This window comes from Cyprinodon tularosa, unplaced genomic scaffold (genome assembly GCF_016077235.1).
Source record: "Cyprinodon tularosa strain WSP-4 unplaced genomic scaffold, ASM1607723v1 ctg57, whole genome shotgun sequence".
Classification (NCBI taxonomy): domain Eukaryota; kingdom Metazoa; phylum Chordata; class Actinopteri; order Cyprinodontiformes; family Cyprinodontidae; genus Cyprinodon; species Cyprinodon tularosa.
This window is the reverse complement of record NW_024039307.1, coordinates 291754-313337: the sequence shown is the minus strand read 5'-3', so window position 1 is coordinate 313337 and position 21584 is coordinate 291754. Positions and strand designations below refer to the sequence as shown.

The window sequence follows — 21584 nt, the reverse complement described above, 5'->3', positions numbered from 1 at the left end:
TCAGGATATCCTTGCTGTTGCTGCTGCTGCTGCAGTTTTTGGCAGACTAACAGCTGCCACCAGCATTAGTGTATGAGCACACACTTCTTAATGTTCCCCCAGCCTCATGTGTCACATGGACTCCATCCAGCCTAGCTGAACTTTCTGCTCCACACTGGCTGGACTGGTTGAAAACAGTGCAAGGAGCAGCAAATTTTAATACGTATCCATTCATTAAGATGTAGGTCTGTTAACTATAATGTGAGAACCAGCTTGTCTGAAAGAAAACGGGACGGAGACAGTTTACTAATTATATGCGATTTATTATTACAGATGAAAAGTGATTACTTACAGTCTCTGGACCAGGGGAAATTAGTTACATAGCATTGTTGCTTATGATTTGACAACACTGCCTTGAATTCACTGAGATGTAAAATTAATTCTTGCAGTTGTTTTCAATGGGACCTTCATGTTTGCCCTGCACACTGTTAAAAATCAGAGAAAAATACAAATGATTGGGCTTGGCTCAGTAACTTCATTGTGCAGGAGGGGGGGGAGAGAGAAAGCCAAACTGGATGGGCTTCAGTGGTTTTAGGCCTTTTGAGGGTTGCTTTGCGAGGATTTATGTATTTAATTATGCACTCATTCTACTAATGTAAGTCAAGTAAAAAAGGAAAAAGGATAAAAAGGCTAGAGCAAGCCTATGGGCTGGTAGTTTCCCTCTTACTGAAACTTGGCCACTGCTGCTGTTTAGCTCCCCTTGAACTGGGCTAATACTTGTCTATTCCGATTAGGATTAGTAGCCTGGGCTCAGGGACCCGGGACACGTAATCTAATAAATCAAGATAAAAAACCCTGAGATTGGTTTACAGAGGGCTCGGATTTACCATTGGCGATCTACGAGAAACAGGGATTAACACAGCATTTGGTGCTGTAGTTACCCCCCACCTTAAGCCATCGCTTCTACACACAAACAGAGAACTGGAAGGGGTTGTGTTCAGGAGGAGAAAGGGGGAGAGGGAGGAAGACTTAAAGTGAGGGAGAGGACAAGAAGGGCTGGCCGCGGCTTTATTTTGCTTAGTAGACAGCAAGTTAAACTTGCAGTGACAAGGTCAGGTTAGTCCCTGTACAAAAGGCTTTGTTCATAGGCAGATTAAAGGTCTCTCTGACAGATTTTACACTTTTGGATCATGTTTAACATGTTTGAAGTTAATCCTTTACGTTAAAGAAAGAAGGGCCGTTACATGAATGAATGAAGTCATGTGACCAGTCTGTATAATGTAAAGAAGCTTTGAAAAGATTACATTTAAACTCATTTAAAATGATTAGAGTTGGTATATCTTTTAAAATTATTAATAAAATGATATTGTAAATATTGATAAAGCACCTGGTGTGTCCAGTTCTGGTACCAGATCTCTTCAACATAGTGTAACTTTTTAAGCTTTGTTATTCATTTATACATTTTTCAGACTTGTTCACAGCCACTGTATATGAGTCACACCCCAATAATCCTGTATTTTTTTTATTGATTCCAGTTAATAAATGGGATAGTATTAGTTGTTTGTAACAGGCTAGTGCCTTGCAAATAACTGTCAGGTAACTGCAAATTTTAAAATTTCTAACTGGGATAGCATGACACAGATAAAGACAGGGTGGTACATTTTTATAACATATGGGGAAAGTGATTAATTGCTACTTGTTTTTTTTTTTTTTGTGTGTTAAACTGTTTTTCCTCCAGCTATTTAGCTCCATTCATCTTCCCATCAACTCCGCCCAGCTTCTCTGTTACAGTTGAAAAAAACATCCCCACAGCTTGATCCTGCCTCTACATTTCAGACTGTATCTGGAGTGTTCAGGACAGTGACAGTGGATTTCTGCATGGGCTGTATGAGCTGTTTCCTAAGGTAGCATTAGAAGTGCACCATATTTAAAACACCCATATGGCATTTGTTCCTTAAAGAAGTTCCATATTGCTTTGACACTTGTACAGTCCATGGAAAGTTGGCACCCGTGTGTATTGAGTACTCCCCTGTGCATGCCTCTGAAAATGACATGATCAGGCTCTAGTTGCTGTCAGTCACACTGAACTCACACCAAGTGAGGCATACGTTGCCCTTTGGCTTCTTTTCTTGAGCTTTACTGTATGAATCCTGCCCTTAGCCACACCTTAAAGGGAGATTGGAAGAACGTATGTTTCTGGAAACTGGGCTGTAGTGTGGTTTGGGGGCTCACCCTGGACACTATTCATGCAAGAACAACCACTGTTCACTGTTAGTTTTCTGTCACACGTTCTGTTTTGCATATAAGATAAAAGATTTTATTATGGCTGTGTTTGCCTAGAGCAACTTTTATTCACATGTCTCATGTGTTCTCATGTAGTGTGTGGGAATTTACTAACAGGCCTGTTTCTGGTTTTCTTTCAACAGTGACTTTGTTTTTTGTTATTCTTCCTTTAAACTTTGACAGATAACAGCTCTACTTTCAATAGTTTCTGCAATCTAAGCTGCAGATCTCAGAAGCTGACCCTGCCCCATCCATCCATCCATCCATCCATCCATCCATCCATCCATCCATCCATCCATCCATCCATCCATCCATCCATCCATCCATCCATCCATGCATCAATATAAATGAAGAATCCATCCATCCATCCATCCATCCATCCATCCATCCATCCATCCATCCATCCATCCATCCATCCATCCATCCATCCATCCATCCATCCATCCTACAGTTGGAATTTGAATAAAGAATCCATCCATCCATCCATCCATCCATCCATCCATCCATCCATCCATCCATCCATCCATCCATCCATCCATCCATCCATCCATCCATCCTACAGTTGGAATTTGAATAAAGAATCCATCCATCCATCCATCCATCCATCCATCCATCCATCCATCCATCCATCCATCCATCCATCCATCCATCCATCCATCCATCCATCCATCCTACAGTTGGAATTTGAATAAAGAATCCATCCATCCATCCATCCATCCATCCATCCATCCATCCATCCATCCATCCATCCATCCATCCATCCATCCATCCATCCATCCATCCATCCATCCTACAGTTGGAATTTGAATAAAGAATCCATCCATCCATCCATCTGGAATTTGAGTAGAGAAAACAGATTATTTTCAACAATTTTGCCTTTTTAGGTAAAGTATCTCATTTAAGGCTCTAACCGTTGGCCTGTCTCTACGGCAGTTGTGCCTGCTGAGCATTTTTCATAGAAATAGGATGAAAATAAACTAACCTGAAATTTGAATTCTTTCTATTTTCCCTATGCTGCCAGGGTTTCATGTAAAGTTTAACATATCAAAAGTGGAATGTCCTTTCATCCGCTCGCTTGTCTTGTTAGGCAATATCAAACACACCAAATTCTTTCTACATCCACATATAAAGGTTGAAAAATCCTAGCAACACATCACAGCTAGTGCAAAAGAGGCCTTTTCTTTATTTCTGAGGGAACTGTTAGTAATATCACTGGGCAATTAGCAGGGAAACTAGAGAGAAATGGAGAAGCCAATTACTTCTGCGAGTTAGCTAAAGGCCATTTTAAACTGTGTGCCCATGACATAATAATGTTTATGGTAAATATTATAGTTGGAGACAGTGAGTGCATGGCGTGAGCGGCAAGGGAGGGGGGGAAAAGGCATCAATCTCATATCGAGAATAATTTATTAAGATCTGAGATGCGGCAATTACGTGGAAAGGACCAAAAAGAAAAAAATAGAGAAGACACCAACTCTCCAGGAACCGCATACATGATTGCAATCTTGATTAAATCCCCCTGGATCTAATGAGTTGATTTTCTGCTGTTAATATTGCATTGGCTGATGATGGATTCGTTAAGATAATGGAACGAAGCTAAAATATAAATGACTCCCTGTCAAGGAGCAGATTTTCGTCATTTTCCATCTGACACCTCCGCCGTGGGGATTTGGCGAGGCCTTTTTGTGTTTAAAACCATCAGGATCTGGAATACTAATTGCTTGCGTGTGGACGCCGCTGATGCCTCTCCTCCTTCCTGCGCTCTTGTCCTCTCTCACCCCTCGTCTCGGTAAATATCTGCTGCACATCTCTGTGTGGAAACAAAGAGGAAAGGGGCTTGTTTTCTGTAAGGCTGACGACAGCGAACATCTTTTAAAGTACATAAGGCAGTTAATGTAGTGTTTGACACCTGCATTTCAAAAACTAAGTCAAAGATGGAAGATATTTAATTATACTATCTGTCAAAAAGCAACCAAAAAAACTTAAGCAAGTCAGCTTCTGCTATCCACCTGTGCTGCTGGAATGAATTAATAATGTGGTCTCTCTTCGTTCCCAAGTGGATTGGCTGAGCTAGTCTTTCTTTGTTTTGAATTATCTGTCACTCAGGTCAAGTGGAATGGCAAAATGTACAACATATATTCTATTGATCTCATGTAGCAACACTACCTGGATACTTTTTGGCATTGAAAATATGCATATTAGCTTCAGCAAACCTCTAAAAACTAAAGTTTTTCATGTTTTATTAGGTAAAAAAAATCTTACATTGGGAACAACATAAAGCATTGCTTAATTTTTGACCTTCAGAAAAGGGTGTTTTTTATAATAAAAAGAATGAAAAGATGCTTTAAAATTGAGAAGTTACTGGAATTAATCAATGCGCCATCTGGAACATTTAGAACCTTTAAGAAGTTAGTTTAAAGCATACTGATCAGAGATGCACTATAACATTGATATCAGTTAATATTAATCATTCTTAAATATAACTATCTCCCCAGTTAGTAAAACAATCTAGATATTGTTAACTAAAAAAAATCTAAAAGGCTGAGGTAAAGTCAGGTTGCATTAGATTTAAACTCGTTTTATGGTTGCCATGTCCTGGATGACTGAGAATTTTCAAACTTGTAGTTGTAACTGCGGCAGGGAAGCAATGTGACAGCTGTGTGTTTTTATGTAGCTTTCAAATGGTGGAGAAAAATAGAACTTGCATGATATTTGTTTATCAGTCACCAGCCTTTACTGCTGCATCAGTATTGGCTATTTATATCAGCCCAAAGTTCCATACCAATGCTTTTCATTATTGCTGTTTTAGAATGATAGATCGATAGATCATACATGTCATCCAGTCAGACAAAGCTCAAGAGGTTTTGTATGGTAGTTTCCACTCTGTAAAGTATCTGTGTTAAAACAACAAAATGTTGAAATATTTAATCAGTACAAATATGTTTTTAGATGTTATTTTATTATACATACACACAAAAACTAACAATTGTCACATGAGGTATAGAATTAATGAAATATTGCTGAGTTTTTTTAACACTTGTAAAATGTGCCGCTTTCATAAAAAAACTGAGAAGTTTTGTGTAGTTTGCAGCACTTGAATAATAACACTTCATCATTATAATTACCTTTGTTGTCAACCTTTATGGTTTGCCTGCCCCCATCCTTTCTCGTTATTATGATTTTTCATGTGTGATAATGCAGGGAGGATTCTCCCGATTTCACCACTCCCATCATCCCTTTCTTCTGCGTGTCACTTTTTGTTTCCTTTTACACGGTTTTGTACTAAAAAGTCTTTTTTAATCAATCAAGGAGCAGGCAGAAAATAGGCTTTGTCATGGCCGGGCCCCAGGGTCGTGTTGTGCTTGCTCTGCCTGGTGACAGGTCTTCAAAAGGGATAAAAAGGGATATTTTGGGGCCGAAATGGGGGTTTCCATGGCACCGGCACTTGTTGCACATGGATCACCATTCTTTGGTCCTGCGTGAGATTGAGGTTTCAAAGGGCAGGACAACAAAAATTAGGCTCGGAGGGGAGACCAGGGCTGCGGAGGTGGCTGCCCTCGAGTCCCTGACTTTCCTCTCCTAGAGGGAAAGAGAGAAAAGGAGCCATAAGTGACAGAACAAAAAGGGGCCTACTAGGTGCTGTCAAATATGCATGAGTAAATGACCAGTTGCTCTCTACGCAATGTTCAAAAATCTGAAAACGAGAGTCAGACTGGAGGGCTCAGAGCACAGACCTTTGCAGTGAGAAGTGTATTCTCGATGTGGCTTCCACTTCATGTAATTAGAGGTTGTTTCATGTAGAATGAGGTCACGTAAACTTGTAAGTTATGGAGTTTATGTGTGGGAAATGAAACCAGGAAACTTAAACAATAGATTGGCAGTCATTACTGCAATGAGTGTTATTATTTTAAACTGTGCTCTACAGCCAAGTGTGTGTTTGCATGTTTCTGTTATTTCAATTTTTAATAATTAAGAGACTATATATCTGATAGATATTTTTATATAGATATTTTGATATTTTTTATATTTTTAAAATTATTTAGTATCATACTGATTTGTATTCCCAAACAAAATCATCTATCTCCTTACAGATTTACGCAGTTCCTGCTTTTTTGTCCTACATTCAGATCACCAGGGATGACGTATTATCAGGCACTAATTATTAGAGTTTATAAAAAGTGCATTTTTCTAGTGAATTATGGGAAAACATGTTATTCATACCAGTCTGACCCCATTTAGAAAAAGTCATTGTCCTCTTTATTAATTATGAATTGCGTGATAAATCACTTTTTGGTTTGAGTCGACCAAATTTGTGCCAGACTTTTAAAATGAATAAATACATAAAAATGTCCCTGATAACATGAAGTTGGCTTGAAGATTGTAAAAAAGCAACATGGCATGACGCGATCCACAGGAAAGCAAGAAGAGATAAAAAAAAAAGGGTATTTGCACCTGTCAGTCTAGAAGGGGATTTATATGCTGATAAAAAAATATGCAACAAATATGCAACACTGATGAGATTTTCCAGGAGCATATTTACTCCATAAGGTGACAAAAAATTCAAGAAAAAATAAATTCTATATCTGTATATATAATGAGTATATATAAATATATATATCTGTTTTTATGTTTGAACAATAAAAGAGACATTGCAAGAGAGAAATGGCATCAATTTGAGTTTGCAACGTGAAAACCCCTGCTGCTCATAGACACAATTGACCCTCTAAGATTCACCTAAAATCATTTTGATAATCCTTAAGACTTTAAAACAATTATTCTTTAAACTGATAAGAAATGATTATAGAATTATGTTTTTTTTTCTTCTTTTTTGTACAACTTGATTGACATGTTACATCTGCTATCAGAGAATCGTTGCAGCTGCAGTCAAACATGGATGTTGGTAGTTTGGTGGGCTGAAAAAAAAAATACGATAATGTTGGAGATTGTAGTTTTTCTATCTCACAGACCAATACAGTCTCCTTCACAACTCATCACAGATTGTTTCTTGGTCAAATCCCCTGCCCATCAGAAACTGACCTTCCAACTACAGGCTGTAGCAGGAACTTCCAAAAATGTTACCATGAGATGCGAAGTAAAAACCTACCACTAACCCATCCCTCACCCTAATCCTAACCCCTAAACCTAAAGAAACAGCAGTATACATGTTACCATACACTTCTTTTTGTCGCTGGTCACGTGATACACGGGATGTTATTTACCCTGCACGTCAAATAGTGACGTGAGGGGTACCCCCTGCGCATCAGTAAGTTGACGCGTAGGGGACTTTGACCAAGCATCAGTATGTGACAAGTTGGGAGTGAGAATGTGTTTCGCAGACAGATCCTCACTGACATGTCAACCCCTCAATTTGTTACTGGAGCTGAAGCACGCTTGTCTTGTGCATGACAATGCTCCAAAACACTCAGAACGTCCACCTCTGGATGACTAAAAATGTGGAAAAGAAAGCTTCTAAAATGGCCTAATTAAAGTCTGAATTTAAATCCATTTCAGATACTGTGGTATAACCTAAAGTTTTTCATGGTCTTAAAAAGCCCACTGTGGTTAAATTAAAATCTTTAATCATCTTCTTACAAGAAGATTGGCGACAGCTGTTCCAGAGGTAAAAGACTCTTTCCTAGTTTTCTCAAAAGGCTTGATAAAAGTTGTTGCGATCAACGTTGGCATGACCACCACTGTTTTAAAATGAAAAAAGGGTTACTTTTCACTTATGTCCAGGTTGATGTTTTGGATAGCTTCTTTTGGGTATCTTTATAAATTAAATCATCATTTAAAATTTGTATTTTTTAAAGAGAGCATATATTCTTTTAATATACCAATTTGTTAGACAATCTAAAACATTTACGAGATCAATAAAAATCGTAATCAGTAACGGAAATACTTTTCTTAATGGTAATATAAGAATCTAAAGGGTATTGAACGGCTTTCACTTATTTTAAAAAATATGTTCATTTTTTAATATGTTCATGTTTTTTTGCTGCACCTGGATTTTTTTTTCTAAAATATTATGCATAAATGGCATTATGAGGTCAAGGTTTTTACATGTCAGGAGGCCTTTATATAATTTGCAATAATTTCCATAGCATCATCACTGCCACCTTCAATAACAAACAAGGTTATACACACTCATGGGTCCGTTTCCTCACACATTTGGAGCTGCACACAGTCGGAGGGCGTGTGCTGCTATTAAAAACAGCGAGAATGACTTCAGTGGCATTTAGACACTAAATCCAGGAGTTTTTGTAATGTTCAAGTGGCTGCATATCCCCCTTGATATCTACCAACAGCTTATTGTTATGAAATTTCAAAATATATGGATGAGTGGAGGTGCACGTTCATGTTTATCTATTGGAGGTTCTCTGCAATGTGCTGCCAGCCTGTTTAAAAGGTTAACGCAGTTGGGATATGTTTCTTGATGGGATTTTATCATGCCAGGCATGCTCTGTTTCCTGATGAATATATTAAAATTATTACTGTGCAAACAGAGTTTCTAATTACTGACCTGCTTGCTATTGTACTGTGCGTTCAGTATGCCCCCCCCCCTTTTCTCCATGCCTTGTTTATTTATCTGCACCACTGAATACAGAATAGTCTATGCAATGTCATTTCCATCCACATGAAAATGATTTTGAAAATGCCAATCTTGCCTATTATACAGTGTAATTACTTGTCTGCTTTTTGATTTTATCATATCTTCAGCCAGTGAGAAGACACTTGGAGAGGCTAAACATCTTAACGGTGTGTTTCAGCAGATGATTTGCCTCGGAAAGGAAAATGATATAAAAGAGAATCCTCACTTTGTAACTGAGCAAAATGCCCTCAGGCACAAAGCATAAGGCCGTGTGTGCTGCATGGGTCGACCTGCCGTGTGTTTTTAAGCTTCAACTAATGGACGTGTATTTTGTCAGGCAGAGCATTTGTTGCTTGGTTTGATTATAACAGTCTGATATTTTTATTTAGAAGGTGTTTTACAAAATAAATGGGATTTACTCTAAAATAAAAAAATGATAAAAATGTCCAATCACTTGTTAGGAATATTAGGATATAAAACACTTTACAATAGTCATCACAACCACAAATTTCATTGTGATTTGTAAACAGAAACTAGTAGTGCATCGTACTGACCTTTAAAAAGGCTTCCACTCACGTATTTTTTTTTTTTAAAGTGTGATGTGACTAGAGTTGAAATTATTAATCAGATTCATCATGATTAATCAATTATTGAAATAATGGTCAACTAATTTAGTAATCGATTAATGGTTAACTAGAGTATAGAGCAACCCACTTAAAATATATAGAAACATTTAGCAGTTATTGGTTTATTTCGTAAAAAATCTTCTTTAATATCTGATTATTAATCAATATATCTAAAAAATACTGATTAAAACTGAATAATTGATTTGCTAAGTAATTGTTAGTTGCAGCCCTGGATGTGACTCTATATTTTTCCACCTTAACTATGTATCAATAAATAAATGCAGTGCAACCAGTCAGCTTCCTAATTGTTAAAAAAGGTCCCAACTGTGTGCATTTTATTCTTAGTTTAAGTCCAGCCTTTTAGTCCATGAGTTGTACATCCTTCTGGACTCACCATCCTCTTAGTGAAACTTGTTGCTGCAATTGCAGTAAATGTAAAGTTCTGTAAAGTGTTGGTTGAACATGCATCCACACTGCTTGTTTTAGGTGTAAAACTTTAATCCAAAACTTGCAACATTTTGTGTTGGTCTGGCATTTAACATCCAGATAGAATAGATTGAAGTTTGCCTTGGTAACAAACAAAATATAAAAAAGTTTAAGGGGTACAAATAACTTTGCAATGGTGCTGTAAAAAGATTTGTATTGTCGCTTAAGTCTACCTTAGCAGGTTTTTCAAGGTATGCAGCCAAATTCGTTAGCTCTGAATTTCACTTTCATTGTCATGGTTGTCTGTCTTTGTCCTTCAACGGTTTCTTTCACATGAATAGTTGACAATAAACTAGTTTTCTTCCTTAAAGGTGGCTTGATGGGAAAGTACATCATGCTAATTTCAGTAGAATTAGCTGTACGTTATGGAAAAAAGGGCAAACCTGTTGTTTACATGGCTTCCTGTAATGTTGCACAAGGGGTTGATCATGAGAGTTGATGGGAGCTGCAATTTAAGAAGAGGACACTGCAGCTCTGAACAAAAACAATTAAAGGAAAATGAAAGACGCCCCCCCAAGGGTTAAAAATAGAAATTATCAACATGCAGGCTGAATTCCACTATCCCACCCCCCACCCAATCCCCTCAAACTTACTGGGCCTGCATTGTTATGTATGATCAGATCTGCCAGTTCTTCCTCTAAGCTCCTTGTCACATTTTGACTTAATGAAGTGCAACTTAGAAGGGAATTGGGTTCATCATGCTAGTCGCACGATGCTCCCTTGTTGTAGCAAACAGGAGTGGCATGGGACCGGAGAGCTACAGCGCGAGTCGTTATCATTCCGGTCAGTCTGTTTAACACAAAATTAAACAAAGAACTAATTAGTGCCTCATGAATTAATAACTGCACTGTTGCTGAGAAGAAGTTGGGTTGCTGAGGGGAGATATAAAATAAGTAGGAAGATCAGGTTAGAATTAATATTACTTTTTTCCAGGGTGCATGTGCCCCCAAGGTTAGGAAACTTTAGAGAGGATTTAAGAAGCAGTGTGTCTTGGTACAACACCGAAACTTGGTTTGTGTTTGTGTGGATGTACTAAAGAAAATGACATATATTATCACAGTCTAACCCCTCTCTACAGGGATAACTGTACCCTTTCCAGAAGCCCCTGTCATTCAAAGAGCTTTACAAACCGTTACAAACTCAGCCATCGTTCCTTTCTTCCAGCTGGAACAAGGGGCCTGTCTTCATCAAAAAGACAGGTTCGGACAAAAGCATCTTCTTTAGAGTCACAATATTCTATCAGCCATGCCCTGCAGCATAGAAACGCAATGTAAATGAAGAACATACGCATTTGTACAGTATGTGGTGTGCCTTGAAAAAGTATTTACACCCCTTGATCTTTTCCATAATTTATCGTCACAACAATCTTCATATTATATTATTTTATCCTGAAGAAAGTACAGCAAAATTAAAGGAAACTACTTCTTTTTCCGTTTTTTTTAAATCAAATTATTAAAAAATAGATCTCAGACATGTATTTTCCTAACATTTTTTTTTTTTTGCTGAATTTACAGCTGCACCACTCGTCTCATGTCTCCATCAGCCTTCAACATCTATAGACTAAATATTTGCCAGTTTTCCATTGCATAATAGCTTAAGCTCCTTCAGACACTTTGGTGCGTCTCTTTGCTCACCATCATCGTCTTTAAGTTGATGCAATGTATTGGCTGGTTCAGTAAGCTGAACACTGAACTGGTGTTTTTATACTAAAACTATGCCATACATAGTTTGGTTGAAATGGGTTTTAAGGTTTAGGTTATCAAATACGATCAAATACGGATACATTTAGATAAACATCACATTTAAGACCCTACAACCTTATGGTTCTACTTTACAATGATGCTGTACTTTGTGTTGCTTTATGATGTACAACCCAAATAAATGATATTTGAGGTTTGTAGTTTATCAGTGCATTCTATGGAGTACACAAAGATAATCCTTGTCCAGATTCATAATGTTTTTCCCCTGTTTGCTTTCTTTCTTAGATGAGGCAAGCCCCCCATCCCTCCACGGATTGACTCCCCAGGAAGAGAGAAACGAGGTAGGGCAAATCCCTAACATGACTGATTACTGTCCCCACCATCTCCCCTGTTCATATCTCCAACAATATCAGGCATCTTCATTAATCCCTGTGGATCAATGTGTCTGGGGGTTGTAAAAATTGACAAATGACTTATTAGAATCCCACCATTTTATTTTCCAACTGATTAACTCACAGCAATGTTGTACACTATACAGGCTCACTGATGTATCTGTTTTCCAATCCCCCCCCCCCATCTCTATCTCTTGCTCTCTATTCCTCTGTCTTAGTGTGACGGATCTATACTGAATAAAATGTACAACAGAGTCGTTGGAAGCCCTGCCAGGCTCCAGCGACTCAAAACTACAGGAACAATAAGGCAGTTCGGACACATAAAAACCACCAGTTAAATATACTGACATAAAACAACCATAGAGGCAGCTTGTGTGGGTTTCTACCCGGCTTACAGAGGGTACAGGGCCAAAAAACACACGAGCAGACACTTAGAAATCCATTGGAGAATTGGAACTGCTTTAGGTGGAAGTAATAAATTGCATTTTACCAACACGCTGTCTCGGTTTTTACAAGCGTGTTTGCCAAATTCTTGTTATCTAGGTTACGGTGCTCTGTTAATTGTGTCTTGATGTTCTTTTATGCCTGTTTTATGTCTGGATGCTGTTGTAACTCCATCCCACATTCTCATCTTGACAAAATAATGCAATTTTTCCACTGTGTGGCATTTATTACTGTGAGAGACATTAGACACAGACATCTAAGTACAGATGACATCCACCAAATTAACAAGAGTATAAAACCTTTGGTTGCTGATAAAAAATCTGCCTCTGTACAATTTGACTCTCGAAAGAACGCTAATGACTTGTGACTTGAAGAAACTGGGTTGCTTTTTTTTTTCTTCCTCCCTCTCCCTCCGTGAGATGAAACCTTCTGTGCTAATGATGTTAGCCGGTATGAGCACAATGCTGATGTGGGAGTCTGTCATGAGGATGCACACAACACAGCCCTTGCCCCTGGCCTCCTAGTCAAGAGGGATCTAAACATTCAGAAGTGACAGTCTGGGCTGTCTCATGTCAGACCAGAGACCCTTGCTATCACCGGGGGGCTGGCGTGGCTGTGAATCGAGGTGGAATGCTACACCGCACTCTTTTGTTTCTGCTGGTGTCACTCATGCACCAAAAAGAAGACACACTCCTTGCATCAATCAGAGCCCGGTGTACGGCCATGCATCCACAGATTCCCACATACAGAGGCCTGAACCAGAATTGTTATTAGTAGTGATGATGTGCACAAAGGCCTTCATTTCAATAGAAATTGTATTGAAGTTTAATGAAATCATTTCACACAAATTCTGCAGTTATCTAACAGATTTGTGGACTTGCTTTTACATTTCCTCGCTTAACCCACCTTAATGTGCATAGTGGCAATGCTTGGTTCTCACCCCATCTTGATGATTTGAGCTCAAATCTTTAAGTTTAGATTATGGTTTAGCAGCTTAAGGCTGTTTTTGTATTAATATTTCTCTACAACTGGAGGAAGTGCTTCCTGTCCCATTAAATTGATTATTATTTAGATTTTGATTGTTGTACACAAACAGTTATAAATACTGTCCTCTACATTTTTTATATTTTTCCTCATTTTCCTATATTTTGTTGTTTGATGTTCTTTTTTTCTTCTTAAGCATATTCAAGCATAAAATTGTTTTAATTGTGGTATGCTAGCCATTGTAAGTTAAACTCAGGTCTGACAAACAATTCAGATCAATCCATGCCTGCATAGGTTCAATGACTCGCTCTCTTCTCTTTCCCGAATTAAAGAGTGACTGAGTGTGTAGGATCACTCCACTTGTGCACTTCTTTCTCCCTCACTTTTTCTTTCCACTCATTTTCCGTTAATATAATGGCAAACAAAAATGAATGATCAGCCATCTTCTTATCAATGATGTTTTGTGACTTGGTCACTATTTAAGTTTAAAATTGTTTTGAGTAATAATCTATGATTTAAGGCAGCTGAGCCTGTAATTAAAAACTTTACCAGATCTATTTTTAGGTATAAAAGTCTGCTATTATATATGGTTACATAGGAACTTTCAATCTTAAAGTATAATAATTTTTTTGAACTAATCTGAATTTGTTGAGATTCACATGTGATTCAATTACAGCTCTGATTTTCTAAACTTTTCAGGTTTAGTTTGTGATAAGGTAGTACATTTTTTAAAGGCTTTTTACACATCTTTACCTGGGTGCCAGTAATTGTGGAGCAAAGTTTAGGCAAACCAACAAAAAGTAACACGATGGTCAAATGATTGGAACAACTCCTCCTATGAGTAATTATAAAAAAAAAAATAAAAAATGTCTGAGCAGGTTCCGAGTAGGAGCATGGAGAAAAGTTAAGTAAGATTCAACAGAAGTCCAGAGTAATACTGCTTGTCTAACCACAAAACAACAACATAACTGAGCACAGTTAGCTTAATTGGCTTTTGTTGTATGTTAATGAATCTAATCATAAAGGCCAACTGGCTCAAACATGAGGCCTTGTCACCCCTTCTGCTCTCTCCCCACTCCTTGTGGCTCCCACTGACTTCTCAAAAAGATGGAGTTCCTTTCTCAGGCAGTCTGAGGAGAATTAAACCACCAAAATTGTTTTCATTGGTTGGTGTGGATACTCTCAGGGGACTTCAAGGCTTTTAATTGAACATACTGAGAATAAATTTGTATGACTGCTTACTAACATCGTTTGTGTGTCCACTTTCCTCTTCTGGCGTAGCAGCATTATTTAGTTATTGGAAAAAGAAACAGTTGCATGAAAAAAACAATACTGACTATACAAGAGTACTGGCTAACCATGGGCCAAAGCCTAAGGTTAGCATTGCTTCAAAATAAAGGACAATTTAACAGTTTTGAGAGAATCTGGATTGCAAATGTGTTCCTCTAAAGGCAGGCATACACTATACACGTTTTTTGCATTTTCGGGCCGATTTTCCAGTCGTAGGAGATGTTTTTGGATCAAGCGTAGTTTCAGGCTCATCATGCATCCTGTAGTATACAGGGGGTTATGAGGGATGATCAGCCTCTCACAACCACCTCCTGAACAGGACTTGTTAGTTTTGGAGAAAATCAAACATGTTTGGAATTCAGTCAGCCCTCATTAGGTGTTCATGAGCGGATCCCGTTGTTGAACCAGAGCTACGAGCTGATTTACTTGAACCTCGGACACAGCGACTGTGCAAACAAGGGTATTCTTCTTGTTCTTCACTAAGATTCACATGTCCGACCAGCTCCATCTTTCGGCGCTGAGTCCGACGTGTGGTTTCTGGACGTACAGTGTGAGCAGTTAGATCGCATTAGATCGTCGGCTTGTACAGTGTAAGAACATGTTGATCTGTGAACTTTTAAACACTGTGGTTTTGTCATACAGTTTGAGTTGTAGCTGTGTAAAACAATTAAAAATATCGTACAGTGAATGCCCCTCTTAACCCGGACAGAATAAAGTTTTTCTTTAACTGGTTGAAAATTATGAAACCATTTTTTCTGGTTATGGAAACACATCGGAGTAGACATTAAATTCATCTGAGAATTCAACAAAAAAAAAAAACATAAGAAAGATTTTTAAGCGGTGTAAGAATGAAGTGGTTGATGAAGAGGTAGCTGCTAATAGAGCTAAAGTTGTCTTTTACTTTAGCTCCAAAACCAAAGAGCTAAGTCATAGTTTGTAAAGACTCAGAACTGCACTTGTCAGCTTTAGCTCAAAATCTTAAAAATGTAAAGAGTTGGAGCCTGAACCTATTATATCAACACTCATTAGAGTTTTTTCAAATGACTGTTTTTGGAATTATAATTATAAAACCAGCAGTGATTTAAAAAAAAAAAGTCTGAGCCAATGTCAGCCTGCTAATTTGTTGCATTATTGTTGAGACAACAACGATCAGTTATTTAACATGCTTCAGATGCTTCCTATTGAAATCGATCTTTTGACAGAACTTCTTCAGTCTACTGTTCGTTTGAGCACCTCTAGTTCAATTATAGACAAATCAGAATGCATTGGAATATTTGTACAATAAAAAATATTCTTTGTAACACACTTTGAAATTTTTGTTTCCATGCCATGTTCTTTTGTCCTTCCTCTTTTGAAGAGAAAATGAGAATTTTCAATGCATTTTAGTAGTTTATGCCTCTTTTGAAAGCATGAAGACCTACAATACATGGGCTGGTCAATAGAGTTATTCTAGAGTTGTTACAGATTCTTGAAAATGCCATTTTTAATCTGTGAAATCTCTATTCTTTATTATTATTTATTTTATTATTGAGAAAATAAAAGGATTGCTTACTTACTTTCCTCAAATATATTACAAAAAACTTCCATTTATCATCACACATTTGTTTTGTTTTCCATTTGTAGAATTTAATCACAAAGGAAAATTTATTTGGTTACCCATAGAAGACCACTGTGTTTTTATTATTTTGGTATTCAGAAAATGTTCAAAGTGTTCCAGTAACTCTCTAACAAACAAAATTTTATTCAGCCATGCATAAAAGTAAACAAAGTTTTGCTCTAGAAAAGATCAGCTGTCTCACTGAACCCCCCCCCGAACTTATAGATTAGTAGTATTATTGTATGATGGATTGCTGCACACCCACAAAATGAGCACATGGCTGTTTTCTTACTTTTCATCCTCCTGCACTTATTTTGGTCTTTTGGATTTTTTCAGTGTGTCAAAGCAAAGGCTTTTACATGGAAACGGCAGCCCTGTGTAAATATTTATGATGTAACATCTCCATGTGAATAGACTTTCTTCCCAATCCATCCATCATTACCGGCATATCGTGAAAGCCCACCTCCCGGTGGTAGCTCAGGGCCTTAGGAAGCGCAGACAGGAGCGGCGTGTCTCCCTCTCAGTCGAAGTATTTGTTTTTCTTTTGACTGGGGGCAGCCCAGCTGTGAGGGCATTTCATGTGTCAGTCGCTCCACTTTCATTCGACGCTGACTTCAAAGCCTGATCTGGTCCATTGTTTCTAAGATGTGGCCGCTGGACCTCAAAATGCCCAAACAGAAAAATGTGATGTAGGTCAAATTACAGAGTTGTGCCTCCAAAAAAGAAAAGAAAATTTGGTTCATCCTGTTTACTTTCTAACCATTGCTTGACTGCATGTTGTCAACACATTATCTAGCCATAATGAAGCTGATATCTCCTTATTATATATTTTTTATGATACAAGACTCAAGAGTAAAACAACAAGTAGCATAGCTACAATTTTGCATTTCCTGATAATTTGCTCCTGCTGGGGTTAATCAGATTCACAGACAGGCAGACAGGGTATCTGTTTGGGCTTGTGCCTGGAGTATTATCTATTTATCTTTTATTTTTTTGACTTGTGCAACATGTCCTCATGGGTACAACCAAAGCGGGTTGACGGATTCCACCACTTATTTACAGTCTTTTAAGAATGCAAAGGTGCAGCAGATTTATGACGCTGTCTGTGTGCAGAGGTAGGTAAGTCTGCTGCCTTACCTAAGTGGATTACGAGGTTTTAGGCTTTTCTCCTTGCACAACTTATCAGCAGAAAATAGGCGTTGCAAGACGTAAGAGGAAATATTGCCATCCCGACTCCTCATAACATCACCATTAGCCTTGGAGGTTTGCAGAAATGTGATTAATACATCAGCATTTTGACAGAGTGTGGCTGGAAAGGTAATATGGATTATTACAATGGCTGTAGAGCTCAATACCACCAACCAAGTTTATCTATTTATCTGCAATGATAAGACTCCTTTGTATCGGATGCCGTTGTAGCATCTATCTAAATAACAAAAGCTATCATTCCTTTACGCTCTTGTTGTGCTGTTAATATTCAGCCAATACAAGAGTGCATGTGGGAATTGAGCAAGGAGACAAAACTTGACTCAAAGTGGAAGGAAAAGTCCATAGAACAGTACAAGCTTTATGAATTGATGCTCAAGCCTCTGATACTGGCCATTTCTTCCTTGGTTCAGGTATCTGATTACCTTCAAACAAAAATATTGCTCCTGTACTGTTCAATTACCACTGGCCAAGTGCCGAATGATGCAATTTACCATCTAAGAGGTATTTTTCTTCCTTTTTGTGCTCACTTTGTGTGTGTCCCATTTAAACAGCCTTGGCTGATACGTGCAGAATAAATGCCATTTTTCTGTCATTTCAAGTGCCTCTTTTCTCTCTGCATTCATTCAAGCTTTCAATACCTTTTTCACTCTCTCTTCTCCTGTCTCTTTTTTTTCCACGAGCAGGAGGGTTTTACTTTACTCCTTTGTCATCCTAATTGATTGCATTAACCTTTTGAGTATTGAATTTCCTGTGCATCATGCCGAGCACAATGTGGAATATTATCATAATCCCTCCAAGTAATGGACACAGGGCAATCAACAATGCTTTAGGAAAAGTACATCTTTGAAAGATGGAGCATCATGTTATTTTCCATCTAAAGATCTAGATGGGATGAGATTGTTGAGCTTTGAGAAACTTTGCCCACGAATCTTCAGCAATTGAAGTGTATATAAGTTTGTGTTATTCCTTGAAGTCAATAAAACTAATTTATGACATGAAAAAAATTATACTGTTTGGATATAGACGTGCATATAAAACTTTATTGCAGTGCTTTGAGCTTTAAAGATACCGATATGCAACAATATGGCAGAGATTGATAAAAGTAGGTTTTGATTTCCGACATAATGGAGAAAAAACAAGTAATTCAGCCGTTTACCTCTACTATGTTGTGCATTCCTTTTATCCAACCATTTCAAGGGCTCATGCACTTTTCTTTTCCAAATTTCTCCCTTTTCAAGACTTAAATACAAAAAACTTTAACCACCAGTTTTCAAAAAATTATAGAAAAAATATGTATTAATAATATTTGTTGTTTAATATCTTTATCTAGCTACAGCAAATCTGAACCTCTGTATCTCTCATAGAGGGATCAGTTCGAACTGAATAATTTTTACTTCTTATTCAACTCTGGGTGTCACTTATCTTGTTTCTGTGAGCAAGATGTTGAGATAGGGGAGTAATAAATGAAGGTGGAAGAGTAAAAGTTTTTAATGTTTTATCAATAGTATTTAGCTGACCTGGCGGTGGACTGTTTTAAAGGGTTCTCACAACAAATTCTGACCATTGCTTGTTCAAATGTTGAATGAGGAAGAACCACCAAAATACAACAAAAAATATTGTCTCATGTGAAAAGGCAGATTTCTCTTCCTTTAAAACCCAGAATGACTGTGCATGTTCTATTATCAGCCATAGGGTGTAAAACAAAGGCTTTCTTTATCAGTTGGTCGGGTTTCAAATCATGAAGTTAGATTTAATCAGCTGATGCTGTGTTTTTTTTATCGCATCAGGATAGAAAGCAGGGCTACTTTTCAAAAATGTTTTACTGTTATTTAAGTATTCAAAATGGCACAAACTGAGAACCTTCAAACATAAGAGTTTAATCCATTCAAACTGACTTTAGGAGGAATATTTCAACATTGACGAAAGTGAGCATCTGTTGCAAACTTGATGCGCTTACCTTTTGCAATAAGAAATATTTTAACACAAAAGAAATGTGTGCAATAGCAAGAAAAATCTCATTTTGTAACAGCTCATTCCAGCTGCAGTGAGTAACCTGTTTACTAAGTGAGTCAAAAAACATGGAGTAAAATGTAAGTATTACATTAAAAATGGGGTGTGATGTAAACCTCATTTTATTCATCTAGCGCATATATCTCTGAGGGGTCAGCATAAATAAGGTTTAGTGACATGTTATGCTAGTGATTTTGAACTTTATTTCTTTATTCGCTTTACAATACTCTGTTTTGCTCTTAAGGAGGTGTGTTAGATTTCTTCAATTATTTTCCCTGAGAATAATAAAAGCGAGTCTGCTCATATTGGCTTATTATTATGAGTTCTCCTGGCCCAGAATGATATGAATGAGGAGAGACTTTGAAATGAATTTAAACAGGCATTGCTAGTATATTTCACTGTTACTCTGCACCTTAGCTGCTTCAATAATATTAAGGCCCCCGAGCCTAAAAGCTACAGAAGACACTCCAAGGATAACAATGCAATAATAGCCTGTTAACAAGGTCGGAGGTAGCCTATTGACTTTAATCTGTTGCTGTAGCTGTTATATTTAAACACAATAGTAAAGGAATAAAAAGTAGTTTATGTTGCAAGACCAATGTAATACCCATAACTGTCTTATAAAGGCTTAATGTCAGAAGGCTTTAGGGGAAGTGTCAGTTGAATAACACTGATCAGCCTTGAGCTTGGGAATTAGAGACAGCAAATCTTTTCACATAACCACGCGACTGGGAGAGTTTAAAGAGACGCAGGTGGGCCGAAACTTTTGCAAAGCAATTGTTTTATGTGTTTTATGTCTTATTATAGTAATTTAAGGTGCTGATAGAGTTTTGCAGAATAAAAACATGGAGGCAACCTGCATTTAGACACAACAACAAGTATTATCCTGCGTGCAGCTACACATTAGTGGTGAGGCAAGATGTAATTTATTCAAAATGGAATGGAACGTTGTTGGTCATCTGCAAACAGCTTCAGATACATGTATGTTTACGCCATAAACTGCCTAGTTGCCCTGTTGATGGCTACTGAAGGCTGGTTTTGTGTATATCCTTTAAATGTATTTAAGTGATCGATTGCTGCAAAACAGACCCAAAACTGTTATCCCGTTTCTGTGGAAACGGACAGCGTTATCTGGTTTGTGTTCATGAGCTGAGGCAAAATACCCTGTAATTCATATCAACTCTATTATAGTTTTTTTTTCAGCACAAATAGGAAAAATCAATGGAAACAAGCTCTCATGCATGGATAGATGCTGGGTTTTGATCAATAGTGTTTTCACAGGGACGGTGCCTTTGAGTTTGATTGAGGCCAGGTTGCAGAGAACTAGTCAGAGAATAGTTTGAAAGCTGTACAGAAATGCAGATGTTTGGGAGGAGATGCCCATACCATTTGGGCAAGATCTCTGGTACCTCGGTTTTACTGATCAGACCAAAATTGCGCGATTAAATGAAGGTAAGGGTCATAAAATAAGTCAAGGTCAGTCAGCAACACCCACCCTAATCCCGTCCATCTCTTGTATTCAATCAAGCGTCACTGGTATTCCACTGGGATTCTCTTTGCCCTCAGCATATGGAAACTAAGGCCCTCTTAGCTCAATTATAGAAGAGCATTGAGCTTCAGAATATTGACATATTTCTGTATTCTGAAAATGTCATGGATAACGATCAACTTGTTCACCAGAAAACGCTTTCATAGAAACCCGAGATTTGGAGGCAAGATGGAGAATGTATTGAACATTGGACTTGCTATAAGGTCACATTATTCTCTCATTCTGTAAAGTTGCTTTTTCTTACTCTGTCTCACATGATGTTTGCATAAAAAAAAAACATCTATCATATTATGAAGCAGGTGTTTTGCACAGTTAGCGATAAGTGGGTTGAGTGCTTGCACAACAAATCTAGTTATGCTCAGTGATCACCATTAATTTCATTTATCATCAGTTGGGTGCGCAGGGATAGACTTTACCCACTGATAAAATAAATTGTGACACTTAAG

At 37.7% G+C, this 21584-nt stretch overlaps 1 protein-coding gene across 4 annotated transcripts in view; it reads left to right on the top strand.

The window, feature by feature from the left end:
- casz1 (castor zinc finger 1) overlaps positions 1 to 21584 on the top strand; it is a 248408-nt gene that overhangs the window by 112450 nt on the left and 114374 nt on the right. For all 4 annotated transcript variants that reach the window (XM_038305941.1, XM_038305937.1, XM_038305938.1 and 1 more), the window contains one exon: positions 11949 to 12004. The gene's annotated coding sequence lies outside the window, so the exon portion shown is untranslated. The remainder of the gene's footprint in view (positions 1 to 11948; positions 12005 to 21584) is intronic.